The sequence below is a fragment of the Neovison vison genome, chromosome 12 (genome assembly GCF_020171115.1).
Source record: "Neovison vison isolate M4711 chromosome 12, ASM_NN_V1, whole genome shotgun sequence".
NCBI classification, from domain to species: domain Eukaryota; kingdom Metazoa; phylum Chordata; class Mammalia; order Carnivora; family Mustelidae; genus Neogale; species Neogale vison.
Genome location: NC_058102.1, coordinates 17,607,397 through 17,614,435, shown reverse-complemented (window position 1 = coordinate 17,614,435; position 7,039 = coordinate 17,607,397).

Sequence of the window (7,039 nt, the reverse complement as noted above, 5' to 3'; positions counted from 1 at the left end):
GCAGGGTTTGAATGTGGGTCCGTCCCATAACAAAGCCCAGTTCTCTGCTCTGCTCACCTGGACTTCAACCCCGAGGACGGGCACTGTGGGAACTTTTTAAGGCAAGGAGCAATCCTGAGGAGGAGCAATTTGTAGCCACATCCCCCAACGCCCTGCCCCAGGTAGGGTTTTTTTTTTTTTTTTTAAGATTTTATTTATTTATTTGACAGACAGAGATCACAAGTAGGCAGAGAGGCAGGCAGAGAGAGGGGGAAGCAGGCTCCCTGCTGAGCAGAGAGCCCGATGTAGGGCTCAACCCCAAGACCCCGAGAGGCAGAGCACTGAGCCACCCAGGTGCCCCTCCACGTAGTTTTGAGCCTACGTTTCCATCAATAGCAAAACCGGCACACCTGGGCACCTTCGTGGCTCAGTAGGTTAAGCCTCTGCCTTGGGCTCAGGTCATGATCCCAAGGTCCTGGAATGGAGCCCCACATTAGCTTTCTGCTCAGCAGGGAGCCTGCTTCCCCCTCTCTCGCTGCCTGCCTCTTTGCCTACTTGTGATCTCTCTGTCAAATAAATAAATAAAATCTTTACAAAAAATTAAAAATAAAAACAACTTAAAAAAACACACACAAAAACAAACAAAAAAACCAGCATGCCTTTTTATCTCACCTGTCTTTTATCTTACCTGGCATGCTTAGTTAATTGTCTTGGGTGAGCAGACAATTCTATGAGTGGGTGACCCAATGTTATGATCACCTTTCAAAGGGACTATGGTTCTGTGTGTGACTGAAGCAAAACGTTCTAATAGTAGAGAAATTGAATTTAGGAAAATTGCTTTAAAATGTAAATTTTCTGCTAATCTGAACAACTGGAAAACTAAAAAAATTAGAATTTTTAAAAAGATTTTATTTATTTATTTGACAGACAGAGATCACAAGTAGGCAGAGAGGCAGGCAGAGGGAGAGGGAGGCAGGCTGCCTGCTGAGCAGAGAGCCCGAAGGCAGAGGCTTAACCCACTGAGCCACCCAGGCGCCCCTAGAATGTTTTTTAATGTATAATTGATTTCTGATGATACGTTTTTCAATGCATAATTGATGGTGGGTGTTATATTATTTTCACATCAATTCTCTTAGACATGGGAGCCATGTACTGGGGACAAGAGAGGTGAATCAGACAAAGACCCGCCCTCCACACATTCACCCTGGTGTAGGGAAAATGGTGTGGGTGGGGATGGGGTGGGCAACCCGGGCGCCAGAGGTAGGGCTTGGAGCTGCAGAGGGACTCAGAGATTTAGCCACAGAGGGAGTAGAACCTGGTAGTGACCCCTAGCTGTGGGACCGGGAACAGGCTGGAGGGCAAGCCAGACAAGGCACACAGAGGTAACTAGAAAAGGGAATCCCTCTCCTGGATGAGGAATGGACGAATGGACTGCATTCCAACACCTGGAGATTTAATTAATCAAATAATTGTGGAACCCTAATTGTTGGGACTTTAAGATTCTGTTCATAAACTCTATTTATGGAGTGGCCTTCTGAGGTGGGTTGATGGTTTAAAGTAAATGAACTGTTCTGACTTTGATCGGACAGCAACGTTGACATCGGTCATCCCATAATGAAAATTACAAATATGGTAGCAGCGAGGGGATGAGGAAAAGTGGGCATCCATAAATTATTATCCTGTAGTACAGAAATGATGCCCTGAGCACAGCAGGGGCTCCTCCGTAAGTACTTTCTGTAGGAATGAATGACTACTGCCCCAAGATCACCAATTGGTAATCATGTTGATGTTCCTTCTTTCCTTCAGCAAATATTTAGTGATTGCCTTGCTAGAGCCAGATGCTGCTCTGGGTACCAAACAAAAGAGATGGAAATTCCTCCCCTTGAGTTTACATCCTTTTGAGGGAGGCAGACAATAAACGAGATGATTAAGTAAAATGCATAGAATGTACTATATTCGTATTACACAAGAATACTTTATGTTGTCATATTATTATTCTCTTTCCTGTTATATTATTAAATGGTGATACTTTTTTTCTTTTTTTTATTAGAGAGAGAGAGAGCATGAGCAGGGACGGGCAGAGGGAAAGGAAGGGAGAGAATCTTGAGCAGGCTCCACGCTCAATGTGAAACCCAGTATTGGGGCTCCGTCTCACAACCCTGAAATCATGGCCTGAGCCGAAACCAACTGAGCCATCCAGGCGCCTCCTATGGTGACAATTTCTGAGAAGAAAGTTGAGGCCTGGAAGAGGGAAAGGAGGTGTTGGGGTCAGCGGCAGAGCAAGGGGTACAAGAAAAAGGAAGTATGGCCAGGGAAATCTTCACTGAGAAGGTGCATTTGAAGTTCTGGGGAAGGCAGGGGAGTGAGCCACGTGGGTATGTGCGGGGAGTGTGGTTCCAGCAGAAGGAACAGCCAGTGCAAAGTCTTCAGATGGGAGCAGGCTTGGCGTATTTCAGGGAAAGAAGAAAACCAGTGTGGCCAGAGGGAGTGAGCAAAGAGGAGAAGGGCAGGAAGGGAGGTCATATGTTGGGGATGCCTCACAAAGGACCTTTTAGGCTGCTTTCACTCTGAAGAGACTGGGAGCCACAGCAGTTTCTAACCTGAATGATTTTAAACTGAATGACATGATTTTTTAAAAAAGGATTTTTATTTATTTATTTGACAGAGAGAGATCACAAGTAGGCAGAGAAAGAGGGGGGAGGAAGCAGGCTCCCAGCAAAGCAGAGAGCCCCATGAGGGACTTGATCCCAGGACCCTGGGATCATGACCTGGGCAGAAGGCTGAGGCTTAACCCACTGAGCCACGCAGGCACCCTGAATGACATGATTTTAACATGATGCTTCTGGTTGGCCTGTTGCAATAGCAGGAGGAGGAGGTGGGGCAGGGCAGAAGCCGGGGGACCATTAGGAGGCTGTTGTGATAATCCAGGTGAGATGTAATCAGTTTTTGGATTTTTAAAAATATCTTTACAAAAAATATTTTAAAAAACCTTTTTATTATGGGAAATTACAAACATACAAATTAGAGGCAATGTGGAGGGAATTCCTTCGTTCCCATTAGCCAGCTTCAACCACACACACCTGACCAAAGGTGTTTTATCTATATTTCTACCCAATACACTATATTATTTCATTTTAGTGACTCTTTAAAAAATATTTTATTTATTTATTTAGAGTACACACTCGAGCAGGGGGAGGGGCAGCTGGAGAAGGAATGAGAGAGAATCTCCTGAAGACGCCATGCTGACTGTGGAGCATGACTTGGGTCTCGATCTCACAACCCTGAGATCATGATCTGATCTGGAATCGAGAGGATCCAGAGGCTAAACAGACTGAGCCGCCCAGGCACCCCATGCCTGGGATTATTTTAAAGAAAACCCCAGATATATAATTTCAGTTGTAAATATTTCAGAGTATATTTCTAAAAGATAAGAACTTTTGAAAAAATTGCTACAATAACAGAATCACAATTAAAACACTGACAGTATGTAAATACCTAGTCTGTATTTTATATACATAAAGGTTTTTACAATTGATTTGTCCAAATAGAGATGCAAAGTCTACATGTGCCTCATACTAAAATATATATAACATTAGAAATTTACCATTTGGAACACTTTAAAGTGTACAGTTCAGTAGCATGAAGTATGTTCACATTGTTGGGTAACCACTGTCCATCTCCAGAACTTTATCATCTTCCCAAACTGCAACTTTGTCTCCATTAAACACTAACTCCCCCTCCCATGGCCCCTGGCAACCACCACCCTACTCTGTCTTTATGAGTTTGACTCGTCTTAATACCTCACATAGCCTAAGTCTCTCAGAAATGATCATTTCCTACTTCTTCCTTTTCTTCTTTTGTCATTATTTGTTGATGAAATCAGTACATTGTGGATATTGCTGATCACATCATCTCTATGCATTTAACTTGTTCCTTTGTCCTCGGTTTCCTATAAACTGGTAGTTAGAAGGATTTTTTGTTTGTTCTTTGGGGAGAGTTATTTATTTGTTTTGAAATAATCACTTGAAGGTAGAATGGACAGGCTTTTCTGGCAAACTGAACATGGTGTATGTGAGAAAGGGGTCCAGGATAACAGCAAGGGGCTCCGTCCAAGCTTCTGGAAGAACAGAGTTGCCTTTTTATGAGCAGGGAAGACCAAGAGACGTACAGGTTTGGGGAGGGGAGCACGTCTTCGGACACTTTAGGTTTGGGAGGTTTATTAGAAACTCAGGTGCATCTCGATGATAGTAAAGGCAGGAGATGTGAACTTGGCAGATGGCCCGGGAGGCTCTAGACTCTGGATGAAGTCATGGAGGGAGCCAATGCAGATTGAGGATGGGGGAAAAGGGCAGACCAAGTTTAAGGACCAAGCCCTGGGGCACTTACATACCAAGTACCAGGGAGATTGGGAAGGAACCAGCAAAGAAGACCCACAGGGGGAGTCAAAAGGAGGAGGAAATGGGAGAGCATGGTATCCTAGAAGCCACCTCTTCCCAGGAGAGCAATGATAAATGGGGGTCACATGGGATGGGCAGGTCAGATAAGCTGAGGACTGAACATTGACTATTACTGGGTGAAAGAGAGACACCCTTTCTTTTGATGTGCTTTGAACAGACCATATATAATTAAATCAACACTTAAAACATCTCCCAAAGACGAGTCCTTCCATGTATAGTGATTAGTGGATTGCAGTGTCACAATGATTACATAAGCTAGTGGTTAAGAGCAGAGAGGCCTTGGAATAAGGAGACTTGGGTTTGTACATCAGGCTCTGGGAATCTGGGCAATTAACCCACCAACCTCAGGATTCTTGCTGTAAAACTGGAATAATGATCGTCCTTGCCACATAGGGTTCCTGTGTAGAAAACACGAGATGATTTGAGAAAAGCTATAAGCAGGTGCCCAGCTCCTCTTCAGGGTCCAACAACTTGTTGATATATGGTAAGATGACGCAGGCAAGCACATGACTCTCAGCTACCCTTGCCTAGCTATTAAAAAAAAAAAAAAAAGAAAAGCCATCATCTTCGTTTAATGTGTGCTTCAAATAGGGAAAAAGAAAAGACACCACAATTGAGATTTTGCTGAAAAAATACGTAGTTATTTTAGCAATAAGTTGAACAGCATGTTAAAAAATATATATATCTGAAATAATCGTTCCAGCCAAAGGAATTATAGACCTGGCTCACAGAGGTAGGGAACTTTTCTTTGCCTTTAAAATTTCCTGCCTTAGTTAGATTACTTACCATCCTAACAGATTGCTAATGCCTTGATGAGACTGTTCAACTTCACCTTGCCTTTGTGCGGTATCTGTGTTTAAAAGGTTTTTGTTCCACCTTCGCTTTTTGTATTTAAGCAAATAAACTCTCAAATGCTCTTCCAAGAGCATTTGACTCTGGGTTGCTCCCAAGAAAAGCAGGAAATAAAATTGCCCACAAATTCAGATGAAAACAGAGGCCTGCCTAACGGCCACACATCTGGTGACCAGACAAGGTCACTAAATCTCAGCTGGGATGGAAGTTCCTCAAGAGCAGGAAACTTGCTTTAGATGCCCTGTAACCCTAGAACACAGCCGGATATGGGCTGGATGCTTCACATATGTTAATTTATCGAAAGAAGGAAAAACCAAGCATTGTCCTGAGAACAGTGACCCCATCTGATGGGGCACAATGTGGCTTGGGTGTTAAAAATCACTCTTGGGTAGCATGGAATTTTCATTCCTGACTGGTGGGAGTACACATGGGGGACCCCATTTTGAAAAGCAACATGGCAATGTGTAAGGAGAGCCTTACAGCTCTAAACATAAAGATGTTCACTCTAGTCTTTTTTTTTTTAAAGATTTTATGTATTTATCTATTTGAGAGAGGAAGAATGAAAGAGAGAGAGCAGGAAAGGGGAGAGGTCGGAGGGAGAAGCAGAATCCCCGCCGAGCAAGGAGCCTGATGTGGAACTCAATCCCAGGCCTCCAGAATCATGACCTGAGCCAAAGGCTGTTGCTTAACCAACTGAGCCACCCAGGAGCCCTTCACCATAGTCTTATTCCTAACATTTAAAAATAAGAAACAAATCAAATGTCTATCAATAGAAGACAAGGTAAGCCTAACAAAGTAGCTCTACTGAGAGGACTTTTTAAAAAAGATTTTATTTATTTATTTTACATGGAGAGAGAGAGACAACGAGTGAGAGGGAACACAAGCACGGGGAGTCGGAGAGGGAGAAGCAGGCTTCCCGCTGAGCAGGGAGCCCGATGTGGGGCTTGATCCCAGGACTCTGGGATCCTGACCTGAGCTGAAGGCAGGCACTTAACCGACTGAGCCACCCAGGTACCCCTTGGGATAATGTTTCCTTCCTTCTTCACCTCGATATTCAATTCCTACAGTGTCCCAGTCACTGTTCTAAGCTTTTAGGACACACAAAAGGGAAACAAAATGCCAAGAAGTTATTCTGGTGGGAGGAGGGAAGTGAGAGCAGGAGACAGAAAACAGGGTAAGTTAGAAGGCTCTTAGTGCCGCATAAAAGGAAAGAGTATGGTACGTAGTGCAGGAGAGGTGAGGATGGGGTGAGCAAGCTTCTGTTTAAAATAAAATGATCAGGGGTACCTTGGTGGCTCAGTCAGCTGACTGATGGACTCTTGACTTCCCTTCTGGTCATGATCTTAGGGTTAAGATCGAGCCAGGGGTGGGCTAGGTGCTCAGCCAGGAGTCTGCTTGAGATTCTTTCTCTCCCTCTCCCTCACCCCAGTCTCATGGGCACTCTCTCTCTCTCAATAAACAAATTCTTCGGAGTAAAATGGTCATTGTCAATCCAATCCACTGGCAAAGCCTGAGATGAGAGTGGGAGCCAGGAAGTTATCTGCAGGGCTTACAGGGCTATGAATAGAAAATGCTAGTATTAAGTGAAAACCTGGGTGCAAAACTAAGAATTGAGGGCAGAAAAACTGGAAAGAAAGAGTATATGCGGCAACAGTAATTTGGAAGATAAGACGGTGGAGAATGCCTTTTCCCCACTTCTTTCCACTTTACATTTTCCTACTTATCTTTAGCAAGCGTATTTTATTTAATTA